General features: G+C 46.4%; 1 pseudogene; it reads right to left on the bottom strand.

Moving 5' to 3' along the window:
• Positions 1–25830, bottom strand: part of LOC112550651 — a 34139-nt pseudogene that overhangs the window by 3920 nt on the left and 4389 nt on the right.

Genomic DNA, 25830 nt, shown 5'->3' with positions numbered 1-25830 from the left:
CTGCGGGGCCGGGAACGCTGGAATCCTGTCCATAACTTACAGTTTTTGCACCTTGGAACAGCTGCCGGGAGCTCCTGAGGGCAGGAGCTGGCTGCTTAGCTGTGTTCCACCTGCCACACTCAATCACATGCCCGCACTCCCCACCTTCCAAAGCAAGCATGCCAAACCTGGGGAAGCCTCAACAAATCACAATGAAGCCAGCGCATCTCAGCAGCAAATCTTCTGCACAGGTTTCTCGCACCTCTGCCCAGCATTTACCCTTATTTCTCATGCTGAAAAGCCAAACTATGCCAGATCTTCAGGGGAGATGGCAGGATTTGGCCTACATGCAGAACAGGCATAAAACCAGGATCTCTGAACAGGCCATAGTCATGGGGCTTCTCCATGGGTTGTCACTGTATTAGGAATTACATTCTCTATAAGTTGTTGCACTAGTGAGTACAACTTAATCACGCAGGTCTGTGGTCAGGTGTAACGATTTACACAGCAGAAGACAGTGGTGATACCATACTAAACTGCACAGATCCGGCCTGACTGCTACTGAGGTCTGCAAAGAAGTTGCACAGACTACAGGAGTTTGGCCTTTTTGTATCATGTGTGGTGTTCACTGAGCTGCAATAGATGTACATGTTCAAGCTTACAAGCCACAAAGCTGTCCTTGAGCTGATCTCAATATATTATCACAAGGATACACGCACCATCATCAGAACAGCCTTGTGGCTTGCAGTAAGCTCTGTATCATCACAAGGAATATATACAGGATTGATCTATCTATCTCCTTGCATCTTTCTGCTAGACAGCGACTTCCATTTTGAAAGTGAGGCTTGTCTGCCTTCTCTGTTGTCTTTTGCCAACATATTGAAATCAAACCCACATGAGGTAATGAGAGGAATTCTGGCACAGGGCTAACAATAGAGGGTCATTAAAATTTGATGGTTGTCCATTCAAATGGAGTACTCCTGGACAAAGAGATGGCTACTGCCCAGGGCAAACCATTTTTTTTTAAAGTCTGAACGAAAGGGGGAAAGTAAAAAAGCAAGGATCCACCAGGTGGGAGACCAGATGGCTGATCTGGGCATCACCTAACAAGGGGCACTGAAGGTTATAAAAGAAAAGCCCTTTCATCAGTCACTTTACAGAACACTTGGACAAAAGAGTAGCAGGGACTGCCAAGATGAGAAGCAGACCCTGCCTTCATTATTTGGAGACAATGTGCTGAAGAAGAAAAGTCCTGGACTTAGAGAACTAACCTTAAGCCCCCAACACACAAAAATGTGGAGAGAACAGTGTCTACTAGTTTATCATCTTGTCTAAATAGGTACATTTCTTGAGCTTGCTGAGTAAAGAGTGATTTGTTTTTTCAACCCTTATGAAGTGTGTGCTTTCTTCAACTCCCAGAGTCCCTCCAGAGGTGAGGGATGGAACTGGGAACTCTGGGCTTGAGCTCCCGAGCTGTACGGCAGATTGGCAGTAGCCCTGGAGGGCCAAGGCAGCTGAACTACAGGGTCCTGGAAAGCCATAAATTAAGCAGTGCTGCAGCCTCCCAAGATTAACAAAGGTGTAAGAACACAGAGGTGCAAAGTGGTAGAGCTGAAACCCAGCAGCCTGGTAAATGTCCAGCTGGAAGACTGTAATGTTCTCCCAAAACTACCAGAGGGAACTCTTGTTAGTTCATAATTTTCCACGTGGGGAAAAATAGCAACAATCAACGTTAGAACAAAATGTTCTTTTTTTATTGTCTCGCTGTCAAAACCAGCCATCCAAATCTGTGCAATCTACAGTAATTAAATTCTGCACTCACATACCAAATCTAAAAGGTAACCTGCAGAGGGGAAAAATGGGTCTCAACCCTTTTCACTTCTTTCTGATGTATAAATCTGTTCTGACAGAGTTCATAAAACCTCACCTCTCTTTTCATTATTTCAAAAAAAAATATCAGGAATACCACAAAACTAGAATCCTGGATTTGTCTAGGTTTTTTTAAGGACTATTCTGAGAACCATAGATCTGGACTTCCCAGGTCTCGGTTGAGGGGCTGCATGTACTAAATTTTTAACAAAGATTGTTCTTTCCAGTTTCTGGTTGGGTATTTGAATTAAATAGGCAATTAAAAAAACCAAGAGTTCCACCCAGTCTGACTAAAAGTGTTTGCCTCTGCTAAGCAATCAAGTTTTGGTTCCTTCGTAATTTAGATGCAAAATGACCAAAGCAAAGGATAGGGAAGAGAAGCTAGATATCTGTTTCCCTTCCTCCTGCATTGGTTACAAAGAGGATCATAATAAGTAGATGCATTTAAAAGAATGCATCTTGGCCTCTTGAAGGATCACTTCCCAGCCTCTTGAAAGCTCAAAGTAAGCATAGCCTCTCCCCATTAAGATGGCAGTAAGTATCCCTGCCTATCATGTGGGAAACCAGAGTTTGACTCCCCAATGGGGAGGCTCCCTTTCCTCACTCCTTGGGCTTAGTTGACTACCATTGTATTTTCTGTAACCTAATTGCGTTCTCACCCCCATCCCTCTTATGTTAGTCCCTCGCTTGGGCACTCCTTCTGGCTTTCTCATCTTTTTGGTTCATGACTCTTAACATCCACTAATAAAATTCAATCTGTTCTTATCAGTTTAATTGCTGGAAAGACAGAGAACTGCTGCTTTTCTCCTCGAGCCTGGCCTGGTATTGCAGTACCTCCAGGATCAGTGCCAGCTTAGATCGGCAGATTGTCGGAACAATAGACTTAGAAAGAGAGCTGACTAGCAGCCAGGAAACCCCCAGCTAGGGCGGACCACCGACTACAGGTTGCAAAGGGCCCTCACAGGAGGGTGGACCAGCAACCCCAAGTCATCGATGAACCCTGATGCACCCCCATGATGTGGGGACCCCAAGAAGTGGCCATGGACCCCCAACCATTGGCAGACCCCTGGAGGCAGCGAGACTCTTAGAGTCTGGATCCTCGGATGATGAGAGCCACCTCCAGGCGGAGGACCCCAAACCCTGAGGATGCCCCCCCGGATGACGGCGGAGCAACCTGAGGAATGGCAGACCCCTCCAGATCCCCACGGCTCCTCAGCGATGATGGCAGGCCCCAAGTGGCGATGCCCCCCAGACTCCGGTGGTCCCGAGGAGGACCTCCCCTCCCTGGTGGAGGAGCCCTAGACCCCCCCCCCGACACCAGACTCCCCGACAGATGACCCAGGCGAGTGTGCAGACACGGCAGCACTCACGTTCCTCCCTTTCCCCCTCCCTCGGAAGCCGCTCTGCCCAACCTGCCACCCACCAAGGCAGTAGATGTAGATGTATTTAAAAGAACATTCAAGAGCAGGCAGAGAAAAAGTTTGCCTCAGTGGCAAACATTTCCCAAGGTATAAATAAATGAAAATAAGGTTTATAAGGGTAAGTGTTGGGCACCTGTATCTTCCATGTAGGTGTTGTTACCTGCTCTGCCTGTAAAACAGACTGTGCAAGAGCTGTCTAGCGAATAAATCCAGCCAAGAAACTGTGCCAAGGAAAAGCTTTCATTGAAGCCGAGTCATGCAATTTGAATTGCAATATAATAAGGCAGCAGGAGGTGGAAAAGGAGGAAACCCACAACCTAATCCTGTGGCTAATCTTTATGCCCATAAATGCAGCACATGACAGCAAAGATACTGATGAGCTGCCACCAATGCTTATATAAGCAGAAGAGCATTCCTTCTACCCTGTTTGCAAAGGCTGGTGCTCTACTCGTGACCTGCGTGGTCAAATGTTAGCCTCCACCGTTCAGATGTTCTTCTCAACTGATACCTTCCAGGGGGAAAACTATGCAGACCACAGACGTCTCTGTTTATCTGGCAAAAGCTACATCACCTGCTGCCTGTAATTACACAGGAGGACTCCCCACCTGCGGCACCAACTCCATCTGGGTCGCACTCTGCTACAGAGCAAGTACAGGCCTTCCAGGACTGCCCGGCAGTGCAGAGTCTCTTAGCAACCAGTAGGACAAATGCTGAGAGGGAACAAGCGCCCGCATCTCCCCTGCATGTGAGGATAGGAACTAAAGGTGCACAGCACCCGCCTGGAGTGAGCTGAACACCTTACAGTCATATTAACACTCCCATCCTTGTTTCCAAACAGTGTATTGCCACACAGGAACGCAGAGCTTGTCTACGCTTGACTGTTAGTGTTAATGTGAATTAAGCAAGGGTGTGAATTCAAAGCACAATAGCTCTTTCAAAATAACTGCAGTGAGCAGGCAAGCCCTTGGATCTCAAGGTGACAGACTGAAGTCTGCTATCAGCTGAAGGTTGCTTGGTGGAGGACTGAACCAGACAGTAAGTGCAGGAGGTAATACCAGCCGTCCTAGGGAGAGAAACCGATCTGGCGACACAGACACAGTCCTCTGTGGTCTCTGTCCTGATCCTAATGAAAAGGAGTTCAGTACTTCAGCTGGAACTTGCATTGTAGTCACACCAGAGGAACGAAGAACAAAATGGGTTGTGGAAACTGAACCAAGCCCACCTTAAGGAGAGCAGGACTTGAAGTGATTATCAGATTAATTGAGAAGCTGAATTCCTGCCCATTTCTGCTGGTTCAAGGGGAGAGGGCAGTTTGCATAGAAGGAGTGGTGTTAGTCTTGGCTTTACCCCCTCACAGCAATTCACCATACGGTACAATACTTAGGGCTAAAGTTACATATGTGCAAGAGGTAAGCCCAGGGTTTTTAATGTGTAAGAAAACTTTAATAGTAAGCAGCAAGGCTCTCTAAAAAGGGAGATTAGCAGGCAATCTTCCCATCAAATAAATTGCTTTGAAAATGTAGGTCAAAAAATAAAACTGACTTCCTGCCTTGTAAATTCTGCATGAAGCAGATTTAAAACTGGCTCCTAGTTTTGACAAAAAGAACCAAAGAAGCTGTGGTTTGGTGAAGCTAGTTGAGATCATGACCCCATTTTATCAGCTCCTCCCTAGGACAAAAAATCTTGGGTTTCTTCCATCTTTGTAACGGGGAAAATGCAGGTGGCGTAGGGGAATTGGATCTTGGGCTCATTATTTCTGAAATTCTAAGATTTAGAGAAAAGTCTGGTCTGGAGCCACCTCTAGAGCCAAACTCTTAGAGCCCATATTTCAGGTTCCAAGTTAGCTACTACAGTTTTCTCTTCTCCCTTTATTTCTCCTTTCTGTTGCAAATCTGAAGAGGCTTCAACTTTCTAAAGCCCATGGGTACTGGGTTGCCATCCTGCTGCCTCATAATTTTTTGCCACCCGTTGATGAGACTTTATATTCAATGAGAGTTTCATTTGCTAAACTTTGGCTGCAAGAGTATCTGACTTAGAACTGATTGTTGGACTGTGGAGAGAGTTGGACTGTTAGTCAAAGAGAGATATCTGTCCACTGGCATAGCACACTCTATTTAACAGTATAAATCATTACACTACCTTTATGTTCCTCATTCGCACAAACCGAGGAAGAGATTAACCAAACTCCTGCTTCCAGTTACTAAATGATCACCCTGGAGGGCAGGAAGAAATGTTCCCCTCATTCATAGTACTGCACTCTTGGCTAGAGTAACACATTGTGGAAGAAGGCAGGCAGGAAGCCACTGCAGTCAATGTTGCTGGAAGGTGAACGATGATAGATATTTTCTACTTGTCCTTTCTGAACATCGATACAACATTTGCACTCTTCCAGTCTCCTTAGATATCCCAAGATTGATGAAAACCTATCAGAAGGCCAGAGAGCTCCTCAGCCAACTCCTTTACAACTCTGGGTGTAAGGTATCAAGGCATGCTGATTTAAACATAGGGTAATTATTCCTAGTAGAGTGTCTAACATCCTCCTCAGTTAACTAATAGACTGGAAAGCACTTCAACTTCCTCTTATGATACAGGTGCATCATCCTGCTTCTGTGTAATATAAATAGGCACTGAATATTTCTGTCTTTTCTGTGACATAAGCAATGTAATTGTCTCCAGCTGCAAGTGGGTCCACACTATTGCTAAGATTTCTTTTGTTCCTAATATAGTTTTAAAAATATCATCCGTACCTCCACTGTCTTTACCTTCCCTTATGAATTCTCTGAACTTCATAGCTTTTAACACTCTCTATTTCTAGCTTTAATTTACATACTGCTTAATATTCACCCTGCTTTTTATATATAATTATTGCTTTCACTTTGCCTCTGAACTAGCCAGAATTGTCTTGTTTCTTGACTGAGGAATTACGGTGTTCTGGCCACTTACTAAACTCTTCCTAAAGACCTCCCATATTTCATTTACATTTTCCTGTCTGCAACTCTCCTTGCAATCAGTTTGCCCATCATTTTCCTCATCATTGGAAATTATGAATACCCCTTTTAAAACATTGGTTGGGCCTGTGCCCTATTTACCCAGATTGAATTGAGGTCAGGATCCCTGCTCCCTAGGCAACCAATTATTAATTTTGTCTCCATCCATCAAAAGGGGATCCAGAAAAAGAGTTACTTCATGATGGGTGCAATACCTTTTGCATTTGAAAATCATCACCCAGAATTTGTAGAAATATTTATGATGGTAATTCCACAGTTTGGTTTAAAACAAAGTGTATAAACACGTTTTCATTGTATTAAATTCTATAGAGTTTTTCCATAGGAGCAGATAAGAAAGTAGACCGGATACATGATGATGCAGAAAAATCTCAGCTTCAATGCATGTCTAACTTGCAGACGTTTGGCTCCAGATCTGAAGTTTGTAGCATGAGCTGTGTATAATAGACAGCTTCAGACAAATATGCCTCCCCCGTTAGTTTCTGTGTTAGCTACAGCTGACTGTATTTACTTTGAGCTCTCTGGAGGAATTTGGAGCAGAAGGAAAAGAAAACCTTCATTGATATTCACAATGATGTCTTTACAAGTTCAGCATTATTTTTGTCTAAGTGAGTTGCTTTTAGAAAATGTGAGAAAACAAGTTATTAGCTAGAAGAATGGTTGTCAGAAGTGAAGAAAGGACTCTGCAGAGGGGGGTGTATTACTGTATTAATCAAACCATCGGGAACCATTTAAACAACCACGTGCGTATCCAGTGACTGAAAAGTAAAATAGACCCAGCCAGGTCAGGATGGGGAAACCTAACTCGGTACCTTAAATTCAGCACAGAATTAGAAGTCTCTAGTTATCAGGCAGGTCAGCTGCATTTTCAGTTTGACAAAGGAGTGGCAGTTTCTTTTATGCTGCCACCAAAAGAACAATTAAATCCTCCTTGTCCCCATTTTCATGCAAACTAAACAAACTCCCCCTCTTCTCTCCAGCCAAAGCCTCCAAGAAAAGCCCATGACGCAGAAAGTTCTCTTTCAGAGAAGGTGTCCAAAATTCATTACACGACTATTGCCAGGACTGATGAAGAACACCGCCCCCCACCCCCATATCTTCATGGCTGGATTCAGACACGTATTTCTCAGGCTCAAAGACACCATCATTCTAGGCAGCTACAGCATCACCACTTTAAAGGACAGAGACCGGAAGAAGTCCTGCCAGTTGGCTGCTTGTGAGGGGTATCCAGCAGAGAAAAGCCTACGGCCTCTGTGCAGCCAGCTTCAAGGCTCAGACTATTCCTGGTGGAAACTAATCTCACAAGGAGGAAAGAATCTGACTCAGGCTTTTTATCCAAACAATGAGAGATTTCTCTCACCTCTGCCTTTATGTGGGTACCACCCAGTGACAAGGTTTGAATGCGAGGAGCTGTTTTTGCAGGCGCAGGCTCATTTGCAGATAGCGAAGGGCTCCTCGAGGTGATGGAGGCCAAGGTTTTGGCTCCAAGCTCATTGTTTACACTAATGTGATTAATATCGGACAGTCTGCAATTCACAGGAAGCTGCCAATGGACTGGAACGTGATTCAGTTTGGGGCCTGCATGATCTGAATGCAAAAAAAAAAAAGCATTACAACATTAATAGAACCCAGATTGTATTTGGCAAGGCAATGTCATTGCAACCCAGCTCTGAGTAAGAGGAACGCTTCATCGCAGCAGCAGGACAGCAATGCCTGTGGGTGAGTTGGAGATGGTACGGTGGCACACGCAGATGAAACATCACCCAAACTAACTTGATGAGTGTGCAGTCTCCCATTTTTAGTGCCTCTCAGGGGAATGTTTCTCATTCTAAGCTCTTAAAAGAGATGTCACATTGGGCCAGAGACCAGTGAGCATTTCCAGCAATGAGTGGGTAGGTTAGGAATAATCTCTCCAATGTGTTAAGCCCTCCCCCAATCTCTCTGTCCACCTTCCCCTGTAAATACCTAAATAAACAGCTGGAGCTGCAACCCAGAAGGGGCCAGGGCATAAAAATTCATCTTCGGGATTCTGGCCTGATCCCAGAGCCCATGCAGGTCATGGAGAGCAGCTGGAGGGCAAAACACTGTGGCTGCACCTCCCCTCCTATCTCAGCAGGCCTCTTCTTGGGTATGGCACCACTGCAGAGGTAGCCTGGACTAGCTTAGACTGGCGCATCCTGACTTCTATGGGATGGATATCTGGTGGGCTTTCCCCTGGCTTCTAGCTGGGCATGAAACTGGGACCCTGTATGAATCCATTCACAGGGTGCTCTCTCTCTCGCCTCACGTGGAACAGCTACCTGTGGCAGTCACGTAAGGACAATATTTTATGGAAATGATTTCCAAGTGGTGTTACTCATCCATACAGCAGACAGTGCTGAGGCATTTGGCAGGAATTCAGCCTGCAGCTCACAAAATGCTGCGTACAGCTATGCTGCCTCACTGCTTGCTTTCTGCCCGCCAAACATAAACTGGGTACAAGTCCCCAGACTACAGATCCCACTGAGACCCCATCACAGCTCAGCCGCTGGCCAACTGGGAGCAGAATGCCTTGAATTCTGTCTCTCTTCAAACGCCGTGGAAATGCAGCAGAGATGGAGCGGGCAAACACAGGACCTACTTTTCTGCGACTCTTTAAGGTTGAGAAAGCTGAGATGAGTATATCACTCTTATAGTTTCTGCAGTTTCTGCAGCAGTCCATAGTTTGTGGCCATTGGGTCATATACAGTTTGAACAAATGGCTTTATAGTTCTGTTCTAGTCTCGAGTCTCATCTCTTACTCTAATTTCCCTGATATCTGTACTTCCAAAGATTCACTGGGAAGTCAGCCCTGCCTTGTGCATTTATATAAATCACACGTTTTCAACTTTTATCAATCACGTGGCATAGTGCTGATCTCAGAGAAGGAGAGCTACTATTTCTTCAATCTACCATAGGCAATAGACCCTCTTGATGGACGCCGTGGGCAGCACCCACCTGCTGAGGAAGCCTGAGCGCACGAGTCCTAAACAAAGATAGGGTTAGTTCAGCCAGCTTGTCCTGTTGCGCAGGTCCTTAGTAGACAATAAAAGGCAGCCCTGAAGACTGGGAGTTCCCATCTAGACTCTTTGAAGTCTAGTTATTCCCCTGCACAGTAGCTGTTGCTCCTATAAGACAGTCTAGACATTTTTAGCTTTGAAGGTGGGTAAACAGAGATCAAGCTTACAGCCATGCCTTTCTCTAATAAGTGTTACAGCTAACCTGAACTTCATTGGCATGTGCTCTTATTTTCTCATTTAGGTCAATGGGCTGTGTTGGCAGACCCATCAACCGCAGAGCTGTAAAAAACACTGAATTCAATTTGCAGTATGTTTAATTAGTACTTTATCAGCGAGGGTAGAAGACAAATAAGCCTTTAGAAGGAAAGATGAGCTAAGTCACAACCTGGATGTCTGAAGTCTGGGCCCAATATAGAAGCAAAGAACAGTGACCTTGGTGAATGAAGAGATGCAAAAAAGGTGTCATGAGGAATGGATCCAGAGCGGGTGTAGCAGTGCACACCCCTCTTTCAGACTGTATCTTGGGAGCAGCAGCCCCTCTTTGTGTGCATGGGACAAACTGGTCTTTAATTTGTGGTTTTACTTGAAAGGGCCTTCCAGAGACAGGGCATGAGAAATATCAGAAGCAGACTCTTCCTACCTGCCTCCCCCGCTTACATACCAATTTCAATAAGTCAGTGCTCTAAAACAGGATAACTTCTACTGCCAAATATACGAGACCAACTAAGGATCATGTTTTTAATTCTTAAGATGTGACTGCAGGTAAAGGGCAAATAAAATTGGTGGTTTTGTAAGCTGCATGTTTCATCTCTGGACCCAGTTTCCCTCTCTTATTTCCAAATGTCTTCCTAATCTGGGGTCAATTCTTAAATTCTTCATTGAGTTCAAGCATACACTCTGATGTCTTCCTTTTCTTCTCAAAGCCACAAGACAAAAAATGTCTATAAACCCAAAGAAAAATCCTGAAGGGCAGGTATATCTTGCCTGCTTGTGAGTTCGACAGGTCAGACTAGATTTCTAACTGCTTTTTGAATGCTGCTTTTCATGAAATGAGTAGCAGGTCACGTTTTACCTACATTCGGTCACCATATGACCCAGAACAGTTCCCAAGTCCTGGTAACTTCAATTCAAAGCACTTTTATGATTCTCATTTCTATACACGTTGCAATCCATTTAGCTTATCAAAAAGAAGGTAAAGGCATGATTAGATCACAATCTATGAAGACTTACACAAGGCACAAAATTTCAGTGATGATCTCTTCATTCCAGCAGACAGAGATATAATATGATATAATGGAAGTTAGACACATTTAGATTAGAAATAAAGTGCAATTTTTTAACAGTGAGAGTAATTCACCACGGAAACAATTTCCCACAGGTGGTGATGGATTCTCCATCACTGGCAACTTTTAATTCAACTCTGAGTGTTTTTCTAAAAGATTTGCTGTAGTTGAAGTCAAAATTAATTTCATGTCAATCCTGTGGCATGCGGCACATGGGAGGTCAGACTAAAATGAACACAATAATCCCTCTGGCCTCACCATTCATAATCTTGACACCCAACGGATTGCCCCAGATCTGCATCAAAGGACAAGCAGCGGTAGTGAGTTGTAGAAGACCAAAATGATTGCAGTGTGAATTTCAGCGAGTTTTACATGGTTTAAAGGGAATATGTTAAATCAGAGCTGGATCTGTGATGTAGCAGAGTCCATTTCATGAGATGTGATCTTGCACATTGTAGACTTAGGGGCCAGCAGCAAAGTTCAGGTCTGGGGAACCTCCTCAAGCACAGGAGGTTTCAGTTCAGTCCATTAAGAACAAAAGGAGCCACCTATAAATTGTGCATTTGGGTCTGAATGCTGCCAAAGGCGAGAGCTGCTGAGAACTAGGGCCTGGGCACAGCTCCTCAACCACTGCGCGATTATCCTCCCTTAGGAAAATTATTGCTGTTTCAGGGGCTACTCTACACAGCTTGCATCTTGATTCCCACCTGTTCATGTGCTTCCTACATTCATCATTTTTATTTCATTGGAAGGAGCGGGGCTTCAGGGGCCCAGTCCTGAGAGGTACTGAATCCCCTCCCCTCCAAACAGCTTGCAGGGCCTTCCACCCTACTGCAGTCCTCTTCCCTGCTCTCTGCTGCTTGTCCTGTGAGAAACCACTAGAGAAACTCCCACCAGGGGACTGGGTTGAGCCTTACCTGCATCGCCGTGTTCAGTCTTCCTATAAAGCCTGGGATAACGAATGTCTGCCCCCAACATCGCCCTGCTAGGCTGGCCCTGTTCTCGCTGCCCCAGAAATGCAGAACATGGAAGGATTTCCCCCCTCTCCTGCAAGAGCCACCATTGTTTCATTTAAAAGTACTTATCAGAAAATGGAATAACTCCCACTTGGGCAGTTTTGTACCAATCCACTACTTACATTTTCAGTGGCATACTCCAGAGCACCCCTCACCATAAGCCTTGGCTAGAATTCCCATTACAAAAATCTATATTTATTTAAGCCTCTTTTTTTTTTGTGACAGGCTAAACAAGTATTTTTTGTTGTTGGTTGATTGGAGTTTTCTAGGCTCATCTTCTTCATCATCACCATCATCTTCTCTTCTTCCTCCTTCTCCTCCTTCTCTTTGATCTTGTTTCTTGCGTCCTTGCCTTTAACCCCCGTAACTGGACTATGCAGAGCAGCATTCCCATAACAGGAAAAAGAGGTTGCAAGAAGAAGTTTCCCCTTAACCTGTGATGTTACAGCTGGAGTTAGGATAATTGGTTGCCTACAGCGATTGCTTCGACACTCAGAGGAAGGGATGCAATGACTCATGTCCTTTGATGACACCCCTGGGCTGGGAAGTAAAGTGCAATCTGGAGGCTGACCACATCTGTATGGCTCTGAAGTCTGGAGAGTTGAGAAACCCTCTCCAGATTTGCAGATGGAAACTGTTTTTACACTCATTCGCTATCTTCCTCCTTAACTTTTCGTCATATACTCAGCGGCAACAGGGCTGTTAATGGGATACTCTGATGTTTTATTTGCTGGTCATATTGCTGTGTGATATTTAATGTAGTTCAGAACAAAAACACATTTTCTTGTCACACCTTTGTCAGAAAGCAAAGCAGAGAGCAAATAGGATCATATCTGGCAGAGAAACACAAGGGTCTGCAGAGGAGTGTGAGAGCCGGGGTAGCCATCTATCTCCCTCTGTGTGGGAGTTGTCCTGGCACCAAGCAGCAAAGGGCATGTCAAAAGGTAAAGGAAAAGGAAGGGTAAGACCAGATAGCTCCCATTTGTGGCTTAACAAAGCTGTGGGCCAATGTGTGCATGTGGGAAGCCTGATGGAGTCCTCCAATTTATGCTGGAGGCCAGGCCCCACTACCAGCCCAGCCCAGGATTTATGACATGCAAAAGTGCTGTAAAGCTACTGTCAATCTTTCACACACAGGGAACAAACATGGACTTAGGAACGAGTAGGAACGGAAAGTCCACGGGAAGGCATTTACCACAAGGGAGACAAAGCAGCTGCAACACTAGTCATTCACGGCGTATGCTGAAGTCCTTCCAATTCCCAGCCCTGGGAGAATGCATTTCTTGCAAACTAACATCTATGGATTATACACAGAAAAAAGACTCCTGCCTCTGACCATGGGGCAATTGGCTTCACCCCTCTGCCCCCTTGTCCTCTTCTCTCAAAATGGGGAAGCACACATTGACTCATGGCTCTGCATGTTGTGAAGATCAGTGATGTTTGAGCAGCTCTGGGTAAGAGCTAAGTACTGTTATTACTCACCTGAGTATCAGACAAGGAATTATCCAGGAACAAACACATACTAGTTTCTCCCAAGCATCGCTTGAACCAGTCTCCCAAAGCAGATGGACCTTAATTTCCATGCATCTATAATGAAACACACTGCTTCCCCTGATGTTATTGGTCTGCAGTTGTACTTGAAATACCAAGATTAGGGAAAATGGAAAAGCAATTTAAAAAAAATTCTTTTACAACCAGCATCAGCCACAAAAATTACAAGAAGATCAAAGGGAAAAGACACTGCACTTGGGAACAACAACTCAAAAGCAATATTAGGCAGTTGCTGAACAATTCGACAATGCAAAATATTGCTGTCCTCTAGTACAGTTCCCATCCATCCGAGAGTAATGGTGGATGGTATTAGTCTGAGAAAACCTGGCTGAATGCTTGAGTACAATTAGATCTAAGGCCTTTGCAAACAGCCTCCCATCCCAAGCCATTGATCTTACATCTATGGCACTTCTTGAAAAATAAATGATGCTTTTTAGATCTAATCAACTATTAAGTATTCTGGCCTTCCCACTTCTCACGTCCTCACCACTCTTTTTGATGCTGGGTAACTAAAATTCTCCCATCATAACTTGCTTAATAATTATTCTAGACACACTGTGGACAAATCCTGGATGCAAAGCAAAGCAGCTACTTGGAAGACAGATCCTTTTCTCATCCTGCAATCTCTATTCTTTATAAAGCAGGCGTGTACACAATCTGATGCACAATGCAGAGTTCATTCACATAATCAGGGTATTGTCCATTATCTGAACAGAGCTGTGATACCCATGTGCCACAGGGATCTGCCTGCTTCCAAGTGGTACCCAAAGCCCTTCACCTTTCTTCTGCTGCCGCTGGTTTGTCATCATCCTGCTTTTATGCAGCTGGTCTCTCAATTACCGATGCAGAAATGTTTTTATCCTGTGAGCGGGAACGGAGAGTACCTAGCCGGGGAAATTTTTTTGGTATCAAGATTTCACTTGTTTGGAATGATATCAAAGTTTAGGAACGCTGGGATACTGCCCTTGGAGGCCAATGCCATGAAACGATAATACCGAGAGAAGGATAAACCAGCGCATCTGTGGGAATAAGTCATGTTGTTGCCATTCTTTTCTCTCTCTCCGATTCTCTGGGGCTGAGATGTTCAAATCCAAGATAGCCTGTGAAAGGAACTAACTTTATTTTATTTTTCCATACAATGGAATAAATTTAAAGCTCCTAACAGTGATGGGCTGATAGGGCTGCCTTGGGTTTGCCAAAGTAGGCTCTGGGGAAACCTCCCACACACAGCTCCAGCGCCAAGCAGAACTGCCTCCCACTCCCTCTCCCACCCCCAGCTTTCCTCCGGTCAAACTTTATTGGATTGGGGGATATTCCTCCCTCCGGGCTGAGACGGATCCACCTGTTTGTCTCACTTGTGACATAAGTGCAGGGCAGATCTCCAGCATGGGAGACTTGCGCAGAGGATGAACTCCCAGTCAGGGAAAGATCTCTGCACTTTCTGGCATGGAGCTTTGTTAAATTTGAGCGCAAAAGCGGAGCTGGCAGCCAATCTTAGCTTTAAGAGGGAAGGTATTTTGCTTGGGGTGTGGGTGCCTTGGAGCCTCTCTCTAGGGAGGAACTTCAGGCCAGCAAAAGACTTGACCTAGCACGGCATGCACTTCCCACAGGCCCAGCTGTATACTGGGCAATGTTTTCAAACTGCTGGCCCCTGAATGTGGCACTGCCAAGTCGGATCTGCCTCAGGGACCTTGGCAAGCTGCCATCCCTTAATGAAGTCTGCTGTTGTTTCTGATGCTGGTGGCAGATTTTCAGGACAGCAGTGAGGGAGCTGTGGGAATTGGCAGGGGGATCAGGTGGCAGAAGAGTCTTGTGATAACTTTGATACCTGGAATAACGTGCCAAAAGAAGAAAGTCAATACTGCTGTTCTGGAGCAGACGTGGCTTTGGCCAGGAGCATGGAAGAAGCTTCTTCTGTTGATGAGAATGGAGTTGCTTAGAGTTATGAGCACTGGATTTGATGCCTGCAGAGCACGGGCTGGCAATGTTTTGGGGCAGAATGCCTAAAACACCCCAACCTCGACTTGTAAGATGTTGGCATGCCTGGGGCAGACGGCGGGGGAGCCACAAGGGGCCTGATCCTTGTGGCAGTGCAGCCCAGCCCATCCCCACCATCTGCCCGGAGGCACACGTGAACCAGTCTCCAGCAACAAGCCAGGCTGGGGCTCCACAGACCTTGGTGCAGCAGCTTTCAGCCTCCCAGCTGCCTGCCGCAGCCGGCCTGGGCTCTGGGCAGGCCCCTGCCGCCTGCCATGGAGCCTGGGCTGCTCACAGCAGGCAGCAGGGAGGCTGCAAGCAGCTGTACCAACGTCTTCAGAGCCCCAGCCCGGCTTGTTGCTGGCGGCGGGTGCATGTGCACCTCTGGGCAGACACGGGGGAGCTGCAAGGAGCCCAATCCTGGGTGTGGCAGCGCAGCCACCACCCCTTCCCTGCCATCTGCCACAAGGCACACATGCCAAGCAAAATGCCTTTGTGTGCCATGTTCTGGCATGTGTCGGGGGGTGCCAACCACTGCTGTAGAGCTATGTCCCCATCCCTCAGTCCAACTGCTGTGCAACACAGTAGGGCAATAGTTACACTCCATGCTCAGCTGGGTATTCCCCCAGAATAGAGCCGGCTCCAGATGGTTCAAATCTCATCTCACTGCTTCTATGCCACACACATCTGGTCCCCATGGCACTTCTGCTATGCCTGGTTTGTGGGATGTATCCTAGGCCCTTCGGCTGCTCCACGTTGAGCCAAGGTCTGTATTGGCTTCTGGCTGACCCTAGGAGGGTGTGCAAGACACTCTGGCAGCAAACCTCATTAGGCTTGGCCCTCTTAGCTATATCACCCTCTGTATGAGTGGCACGAACCTTGCCTCGTCTCCACAGGGTGTCTGTATGTAGGCAGCACTGTTTTCTGCTAGTGACACAAACAAAGCAGTGTTGCAAATTAAATATTTTCCCCAACTCCAGGCTAATGACAGAGCCCAGTGAGAGCTGATACAATTCACAATGGCTGATAATTGCTGCTGAGCAATTACAGACACAATCCTCTCTCCTCATTGTCCCATCTCTGCTTTTTCCACCGCAAGAGGCTTGCCATGATACAAGGTGCAGTGACCTTAAGAGCAACACAAGGAAAAATGCCACCCAGAGGATGCTCAAAGCTCGCCCCATGCAACTTTCACAGCCTGGAAACACTAGCTCTGCAGAGATCTCGTGTAGTAAGGGAGCCACTTTCACTGAGTCAGGCCCATGAAAATTAACATCTTTATTTCTAAATGTTCTCCTTATTATGCTGCTGGCATGAAAAAGCACAGGCTATTCCAGTGTGGTTTCCAGTTTCAGTTGCTTATGACATCCTTTTTCATTTCCTGCTCTAACAGGGTGGAGTGCTTAAGGGGACAGCTCCACCCAGCTGCCACGTTCCACACCAGAAGTGGCAGCATTTCTAGGGTGCCAGAAGTGAGTCTTGTCTGTATGCAAGGGTATGAAATGTTATCCTTTAGAAGCAAAGTCTGTGGTTGTTTAGTCCATGGATTACAGGGACTCAGTCTCCCATGTTCCCTTCAGCCACTGTGTTTCAGCGTGGACTTGGCCTAAGTTTTCAAAAGAGGCTACTGATCTCTGGGCACCTATCTTTAGGTATTTGGGGTGTGATTTTCAGTACAGCTGAGTTCAGTGAAAAAGAAGTGAAAGTCACACTCCGGGGTGTTATAAGTTGGATAGCCAAAACATGAGGCAGCCATACTCGATAACCACTTTGGAAAATGCTGACTATCTCCTCTCTGTACCCCAGGTCTTCCATCTGCTAAGTGAAATGTTCTCAGAATTAGCCCGTTGCACAGCTGATTTTGGCATGCAAATCCCCCCAATGTGTGTGTGTAATAGAGATGTGCACACCAACACAAGACACCTTCCATTATAGGGTGATCCTGCCTTGAGCAAAGGGCTGAACTAGATGACCTTGTGAGGTCCTCCCTTCCAGCTCTACTTTCCGATGATCCTAAGATGGATGCGTGCAAGCACGCTTTTATATGTGCAGACTTGGTCCTACATATTTATATTTAAAACTGATAGAGCACTGTGAAATGGTGATATAGTATTATTAAATGTTAAATAACAGGCAAAATATATTATTCTTTCTCTAGATCCTCAACCTGCTTTTGAATAACGGCAGATGAAAATCACCAGTTTTGGCCACTGGAAACAATATTAGCTTTTGAAGGCTCCCTACATAATTCATTATTAACAAGTGGAATTTGAGTGGTTATTTCTAATAGGACTGGATACCTCCATGATGTATTGTTTGCAGAGAGACAGCTTGTAATTTGATCTGGACAATTCATCTTCTACCTGAACAAAAAAAACTAATTTGCTTTGATGTTCTGCCTTTCTTCTGCTTTCCTATCACATTACACTCCCCTGCGGGACATGGATGAACTGCAGCATGAAACAAAGAGGGAAAAATGACATCGACTGTCACGCGTATCTCCCTTCCAACAAACCATCCCCTTCCCAACATTAAACTGTACTGAGACAAAGAGAAAATGAAAGGCAGAGTCAAGGTGGGAGTGTCAGCAGGCAGCGCAGGAGAGCTATATGTACAGAGGACATCTGTTGCCAGAGTGGGACGAATGAATAGGTGCTGTGAGTGGTGGTGAGAGTGACAATGCTCCTTCCAGTTTATGGGACCTGGAAAGAGCCCCCCAGCCTGTCTTGGGAAAGAGGGAAGGAAGCAGCCTGGTAGTCTCATCTACATTCCCACAGTGCTCTAGGCTAGGGGTGCTAGACCCCTGGCGCTGTGTTATCTGGCTGGAGAGTGCTAGATTGGGTATGCAGGGCAGCATGGGGCCCGATCCTGGTGTGTGGGGCCAGGGTTGACACAGGGCTCTAGAGTCTAACCCTTGCACACGGAGCTTCATGAAGGCAGCAAGGGGCCAGCAGGTCCCCCAGAGTCTAATCCCTGCACACAGTACCAGGTGGAGGTGGCACAGCATCCCTAGAGCCCCATCCCAGGAGTAGTGCAGGGCCCCCGGAGCCTGATCTCAGCAGGCAGGGATGACACAGGGCCCTGACACGTGGGGTCAGATCCAGCCCATAGACCAGCCCTGTCCTCCTTCTCAAGCCCATAGGGCCAAAAGGTTGAGCATCACTTCTCTAGGCTGCTAGAGTTGCCCTTTCCCAGTGCCTGGAGAGTGTGCCCTTCTCCGCAGTCCATGCCGCGCTCTCCCCTTCCATTACAAGACAGCATGTCGCTGTTGGAAAAGTATTGTCCCTGATCAGGCGGTCCATGCAGGCCTGCTGCCCTCCCTGCCTGGCTATCCATTACTGTTTCTCTTTTCTGTGAAGCTTTTCTGGCGGGGGGCCGTGCTCTCTTAGGGACCACCCAGCGGACATTGAGTGGCTGCATTCCCGCATCCCCACCAGTTCCACGGTAACAACAAAACTGCAGTTTCATAATACCCAAGTGGGCTTTTATGGTGGCCCCCAGCCCTATTTATATCTCTGTAAAAATCAGAAGATTGAAATGCAGCCCAGAAGTGGGACTTCATCTGATTCCAATGCCATTCATTCGCTTTTATTTTCCAAGTGAATTATGAAGATGAAGAATCCTTCACCTGCCTGATGCTTCTCCAGGCGTCAATCGCCAACAGAACTCCTGTAAATTGGTGCACCAGAGTTTTTCATGTGCCTGATATTAATTCCAAGCATGCCCTTGTCTCATGTGTCTTGGGGAAGAAAGAAAAGAAGAATAAAAGAGACAAGCAGGGAATGATTTCCAACTTGCCATTCAGTGCTAATAGGTAATGGTCCACAGCGCTGGCTGAGTTGTGACAGAAGGGAAATGACAAAATAAGTGCGGCTTTTATAGATGACCCTGGCTTTTGTGCAAATGCTGCTGGCTGCCTGAGTACGAAGCAGCTGGAGTGTGGGGCTGGAGCATGGCATTTCCTCCGCATCCGACATAGGTACGGGAGATAATGGCCAGGATCCTGCCTTTGTATATAACCTCCCACCAAACAAGCTCTTGAGCTGTATCAGCTAATAGGCAAATTCTGCCTTGTACAAACCAGAGGCTCAATCCTGTTTCCACTCAATTTCCTTTGTGCTCAGTGGGAGCAGAATTGAAGCTCTGTGTCTGCCAGGGGTCTCTCCTGACATAGTCGTGTTTTTAAATGGACTGTAGTTGAACGGATGCAGCTGTGACAGAGGAGAGAGGCAAGTGCATTCTGCATGGCTTCAGTGTGAGCTTGTACAAAAACCAGGGCCAGGGGGGTGTCCTGAGCTGCACTTTGCAGACAGATCAGAGGTAGTGTCCCATCCAGTCACTGAAATGGAAGAGAAGGGGGCTAATAGTCGGGACATCAGTGGGTGGGGAGCTGCGCTGTATTGACAAACCGGGGTGGATGCAAGTCGTGGGGTAAGGTCTGGCAAGGTGTGTTTCTGTCCCAGGAGCCCCACATGGTGTGAAGGAGGAAAATATTTTCCTTGAAATCCTTTGAAGAATCAGGATGATCCTCGTCAATAGAACAGGATCAGGTGGAGAAGGGGACAGCGCCCGGCCCCGGCCCACCACTCGCTCTGCCCAAAAGCCTTCCCTCCCCCCAGCACCTCTATTCCCTTCCAGGCATCACAAGTGAACTTCTTTCTCCCTTCAGGGCGCGGAGAAAAGAGGAATCGGGTTGCTCTTTACAGCTGCACCCCCTGCCGGCCTGCAGGAAGGCAGCAGAGCCATCGCTACTCCAGAGCCAGCGAAGGGGATGGACTGTTTGCAGGGCAGAAAGTAAGTACCAGTCAGCATGGAGTCAAATACTCTGGAAATTGCTCCAGCTCTGCTTGCAGTGAGCTGAGGTTTCCAAACTTCCTGCCTTACTCCTACCAGGTGCTTTTTATTCCCTCTCTACTATGCCTTTGTGACTAGCCAACTAATACCATCTCTATTAGACTCTGACGGCAAACAACCAACATCAAAAGGAAATCTAAAGGATAAGGAATCAAAGATCAGGACCCGGAGCAAGAGCTAATAGAAAAGAATACATTAGCCAGGCAGGGGCTTGATATGAAATAAATTATCCAGCTGTCTTCGTTAGCTAGATCTAAGGCAGGCTTCGTATGGTCATGAACTGGCAGACAACCAGTTTAGAAAGGGGCTTCATTACAGAAGCCAGTAGACAGGAAAATCCCTGCTCCGCCAGAGTTTGTTCTACATTAAACTGGTTCAGAGGACTGAGAAGAAAAAGGGGTTGTCAGAGAATGATAGGCTGGGTGTGAAGTAGGGCTGCCCACTGGTCCACGTATCCCGCTCCCAAAGATTTCCCTGGTGTGGTGAGGTAAGGATGTGGCCCACAAAACAGGAGAAAAGCTCCTGGCATGAATCCCCACAGTGAGTCATTTGAAGGCGGAAAAAAGAGGAATTGAATAGAATCAGCATGAAATTAATTTTAAATAATAGACACTCACATCTTATACTACATGGCAGCATCACTTTGCTAACAGACCGCAAACCTTAATTAACGGAAATTTAGGACCCTCTGCAGATTGTTCCTAACAAGCGCTGTTGGGCTGCCTTGTAATTATAAACTCCTGAAGGTATTTTGATAATGACGACATGGTTTTAGCAGCTACTATCTAATCTGCATGCTGGTGCGGGAAACAGGGATCTACAGATACAGCCCCTGCTGTTGTAAGGCACACGGCTTAGAAAGATACCAGATGCATCCCAGGGACAGAAACGTTCAGTGTAGTTGCATCCATTAGTAGAGTGTAACGGCTTCTTCCAGCTTGCTTAAATGGAGTGCTCCCAGCTTCACTGAAGCTTAACCCAGCCATAAAAGCCTTGCTCCTGACCTGCAGAATCACCCTGTGCGCATACAAAGAGTTCGGCTTCCATGTTCAATCAACCATTGTTCTTTCTGCTGTGACTGCCAGCCAGGATAGTGGGTTTTTCAATGTAGCTTGCTGTCGATTAAGAACTGGACAGATTCCCATCAGCTTGTTTCACCTGCATGTCTGGACTGTCAGCACATAAAGTAACAAACTTAATTCCCTATCCACTGGATTCTGTCCAGCAGCCTAGAAGATTAAAGGCTTCAGTATCAGCCCAGGAACAGTTCAGTTCCCCAAGTTAGCCAGAGGGCAAGCTAGCTGACTGCTGATTTTTCATAAGTCTAGAATTTCCAGAGTCAGATTTTGACCTCGGTCACATCCTCATGGTTTAGACCAGTGGGGGCCAACCTTTTTGCCACCCTGCATGCCACAGATTAACCCTGCATCCTCCCCAGGTGCCACTCCGATCCACTTCCCTGCCCAATCTTCCACTTTGCTTTCTGCCCCATGTCCTGTACTCCATGTTGATCTGCTGCTCTGTTTTCTGCTCCCTGCCCTGTGCTCACTGCCCCATCCAATGCTGTGTTGCCTGCCCCCATCCTAATTTGCTATGTGCTACTCCTGGCATGCATGCTGTGAGTTGGTCACCTGTGGTTTACACTAATGAAACTCAGAGTGGAAAGCAGGACCTGGTCTATTGAGATGCGTGCAAGTGCCTCACTATATTTGCTACATTACATATAAACAGGCTGGGGTAGCAGGTGTCAAACTGAAGGCACAGACCTTATTTAACAGTAACACTCAAGTTGTCTACCTAATGGAAGTTAGCCTTAAGCCATGAGCTGGCAGCAGCTTGCCTGGAGATTTCAGGGAAACTTTGCTTTGGACTATACCAGTGTCGATCTAGGGTAACTCTGACTCGAAGGCAGTCACTTGACTGTACATGTGAGCTGGTGCTGTCCCTTTTTGTTATGACACGTTCACCTGGAAAGAGCAAGGGCCAGATTTGCCTCCCAGCTGCACTGGTTTAAGTCCATGAAGTGAACGGGGATCCATATCTGCAAGCAAACAGAATTTGCCCCACAGACTTGAGTGGCAGCAACAAATGAATTGGAAGGAAGTGTAAGAGATACAGGGGTTATGGTATAAAATAATATGCTTAATTAGTTCAGGAAGTCCTTTAAATATTTTATGAAGCTACCAACAAGCTTTCTGCTCCTGGCCCTCCGTGGTATCAGAAACCAGCAGGAAGCGGGGGCGCTGACATTTGCAATTCTTCTCCCATAGGTACCTTCCGCTGGCACTAAAGACCACCACAGGTGGCATAAATGGGGCCAAGTCACACCCCCAGTTGGCTAGCATCATCAGGCTTTATGAAGCTTGTAATGAAAGAACATGGTGGAGAAAACTCTGCTCCTTCTTACATCAGTGTAAATCCTAAGTAACTCCATTGACTGCAGTGAAGTTGCTCACTCCTTACATTTAGATCAGTATCTATCTGGTCCTGTTAAAATGCTGCTATTTTGCCTCTGACTTCCTTTCACTTGGAGCACTACAGCTCTAAACCCAGCAGTGCTTCTTGTACATTTGTCTTCTACATGGGACAGACTCATAGATTCATAGCATGTGTAACCACAAGTCATTTTAGGAGAGACGTGACGTATGCTCCGTCTGATGGTGACGTGGCTTTGAAATAGTTTGCAACAACCACTAAGTCATATTTTTGGACCCTGCCTTCTCTTTGGGGCTCAGCAGCTGACATCAAATCCATCCAAACCGACAGATTTCATTGCTGCTGCTGTTCTGCTCTGACGCTTGTGCTTCAACGTGCAAGGCTGAATTGACAAAACTGAAAATCTAAGCCCAGCTCCCAGCTGTTCTGGCGCACGGTTCAGCCTGGACTACAGGAAAAGAAGCACTTGAAAAGGAAGAAAACACTATGAGCATGATCACTCGATTGCTAAGAATATACAATATACAAAAGTCAGGCAAGCAATGGAAAACTCTATGCTTGAAACAAACCTCAACTAGACAAAGGACCAGGAAAGAACGTATAGGCAAAAACTTGCATGCAAAGAGGGACACAGTGAATAATGAGTGAGTACCTTATGCTTTTGTAGAGGTATTTGCATATGGAGGTCTCTACAAGGGAGTAGCATTGGGCCCATTTTAAGAGAGCTGAAGGGACTCCCCTCAAGTCAGACGGCAAGTCAGCGACAGGACTGGGCCCTGAAGCTCTCAGCTCTCCGTTTCGTACACCACGGACATACCGCTGCCATCCGTCTCCTTCAAACTGACCGATTACCTAGTGAAGAGCCAGGCAGAGCTTGAAAGTACCATGCCCAGATAGGAGACCATTCCCTGGTCTTTGTATTTGCACTTGTAATCAGGCAGGCTAAGGATGGATACCCGAATGTGATGTGTCTTAGGGATGCATTTGGTAGCCGTGTTGGTCTGCAAGAAAAAGAAATGCAAAACTCTACAACTCTTGGTTCAGAGATGATACCTTGTATTAAACCAACTGAGAAACTGCAAAAAAAAAATCTTTTTCTGCTGGCAAGGTTCTTTGGGTAGATGCAATATCCTTTATTAGACCAACTGAGTAGTTGGAAAAAGGTTCTTAGGGTGCAGTTGCCCTTCATCGGGCAGAGGGAGTCTTTGCTGGTCTGAGACCCCAAGAAATGAGAGAAGTTAAAAGTGTGGTAGGATGTCAGTGAACATATAAAAGGGTAAAAATAGGAAAACAAAAGGTAAATCAGGGGAGGGAGGGGGAAGAAAACAGAGGACAAAAAAAGGCCAAAGGGAAAACACTACAGTGCTAATAATATGAAGTGAAACAGGTGCTAGAAATAAAATGGAAATGCTAGGGAACCAGGAAGAAAAAGGGCAGAGGAGTGGGGTGGGGAAAGAGAGAAAAGGTGGGGAGAAAAAGAAGTCAGGTCAGGCAGGTACCATGCGAATCAGATGTCTGGCAAGTTATAATGCGTCATAAATCCAATGTCTATATTGAGTCCATGATTTTTAGTATCCAGTAGGTTGATCCAGTAGTTTGATGAAGCTTCCTCTTTGCAAAATGGAAGTGTATTTTCTGCCTATGGGACTTGTTACCATCTTTAAATTTCCCTGAGCCTGAGGAAGGGATAGCTTTTTTGCAATTTCTTAGCTGGTCTAATAAAAGGTATCCTCACTCACCCGAGAGTTGTAGAGTTTTGCATGCTGTGTCTTAGGGCTGTGAGAGCTGCGCTCATTTGAATTAGAGGTAAGGGCTCTTCTTCCCTTCGCAATACTGGGCACTGTTATTTTGAGGACCTCCCTCACGGAGGAGTATCATCTTGCCTTTCATGAAGGGCTGTGCTTGTCCTCACCACGCTACCGTCCCTGAGCAGGGTCCCCCGTAGCATGGCAAGGAAGAAACGCATCCTGACACTGCGCCGAACTGTTCCCCCGCCTGGTCGGGCCACAGAACAAAGTGCATCCCAGAGCTGATTTCATTGTGTCCATCAACGCGCCGATTGTCACGCTGCCTCTCTCTGAATTCCTCAGTCTGAATAAACCTCCCCGGCTCCCTGCCTGGCAGACTTTTTTTTTTTTTTTAAAGAAAATACATTTAAGAACAGGCATTTCCCTGGGAAAGGCATCTATAAAACAGGGGGAGGAGGGGATCCCTAGAACTTCCTCTCATTGCATCCTATCCCCCGACGCTGTTTTTAAAAGACCCCTTTTTCAAGCTTTTGTTCTCGGTTGTGCAGTAGCAGGAAGCAGCATAATGGTTCGGCAGAACAGCGACTATAAAGATCCTCTTGGTTTTTTGTTCTGCTGCAGCTCTGGGGTCACCAGAGCCTATTCCAGTCACACATGCCCCTTATGCTCATTAGCATGCACCGATAACCTGTTTAAAGTCTGAATTTCTTAGAACTGAAAAAGCTTCACCAGGCAAACTGGCTCCTGGCAGGAAAAGAGAAGAAAGAATTAAAACAGTAGGATGGGATCCCTGTTGCCAAGTCTGTGCGCAGGTGCCACTGTGTTTTGAAGCATTACAGACATGAACACAAAGGTTTCTTCTAACCCTCTCTTGCCTTAAAGCCGTGGTTTTCAACCTGTGGTCCGGAGACCCCTGGGGGTCTGCAGGCTATGTCTAAGGGGTCCGTGAAAGATGCCTATGATCAATCGTTTGTGAATACCCACACTTACAATTCAAAGAGATCTGCACCTCCATTCGAAATGTTGTAAGGGCCCACAAATGAAAAAAAGGTTGAAAACCGTTGCTTTAAAGTTTGATTCAAATGCATGCCGACTTGCAGGAGAGAAATAAGCAATAGAAATGCTGCAGCTCCCTCACTACGAGACGAACATCAGACTGCTCTGCACATAACACAATGGGCTTTGGGGGTTGTGGTAACTCAGGATCGGGTCTTCCCCCTCCTTATGCCCCAAAGCTGTCCCTCTGCGGCAGTGAATTACTCAGAGGAGTAACTGTTTGCAGAGCTGGGCTCCAAGTTAGCAAAAGGGTTGCGCTTCTCCAGGAAAACAAGACGAAGAGCCATTTCAGCATGCCACTGAAGCTAACCCAGGTTATGGTTTTCATGGTGCATTGCTAGTTGTACACAAGGCCCCAGGTGCTTCAGCAGGTGCTTGCTGTATAACTGCAATTATTATTATTGGGTGAAATCCTGCTCCCTATCCACAGCCCAGATACAGAGGATTGACCAAGGGCATCCTCATGCATTTACCTCCCACAAACCGCAGGGCAGGGGCAGAGCTCCACGGCCACTTCAACTGCAGGCACGAGCATCCTCCAGCTGACAAACCTACAAGGCAGCCCTTACCTGAGAGCAAGGCTGGAGATCCAGTGTT

This window comes from Alligator sinensis, unplaced genomic scaffold (genome assembly GCF_000455745.1).
Source record: "Alligator sinensis unplaced genomic scaffold, ASM45574v1 scaffold1046_1, whole genome shotgun sequence".
Taxonomy (NCBI): domain Eukaryota; kingdom Metazoa; phylum Chordata; order Crocodylia; family Alligatoridae; genus Alligator; species Alligator sinensis.
Note: the sequence above shows the minus strand (reverse complement) of the source record. Positions and strands in the feature narration are given on the sequence as shown.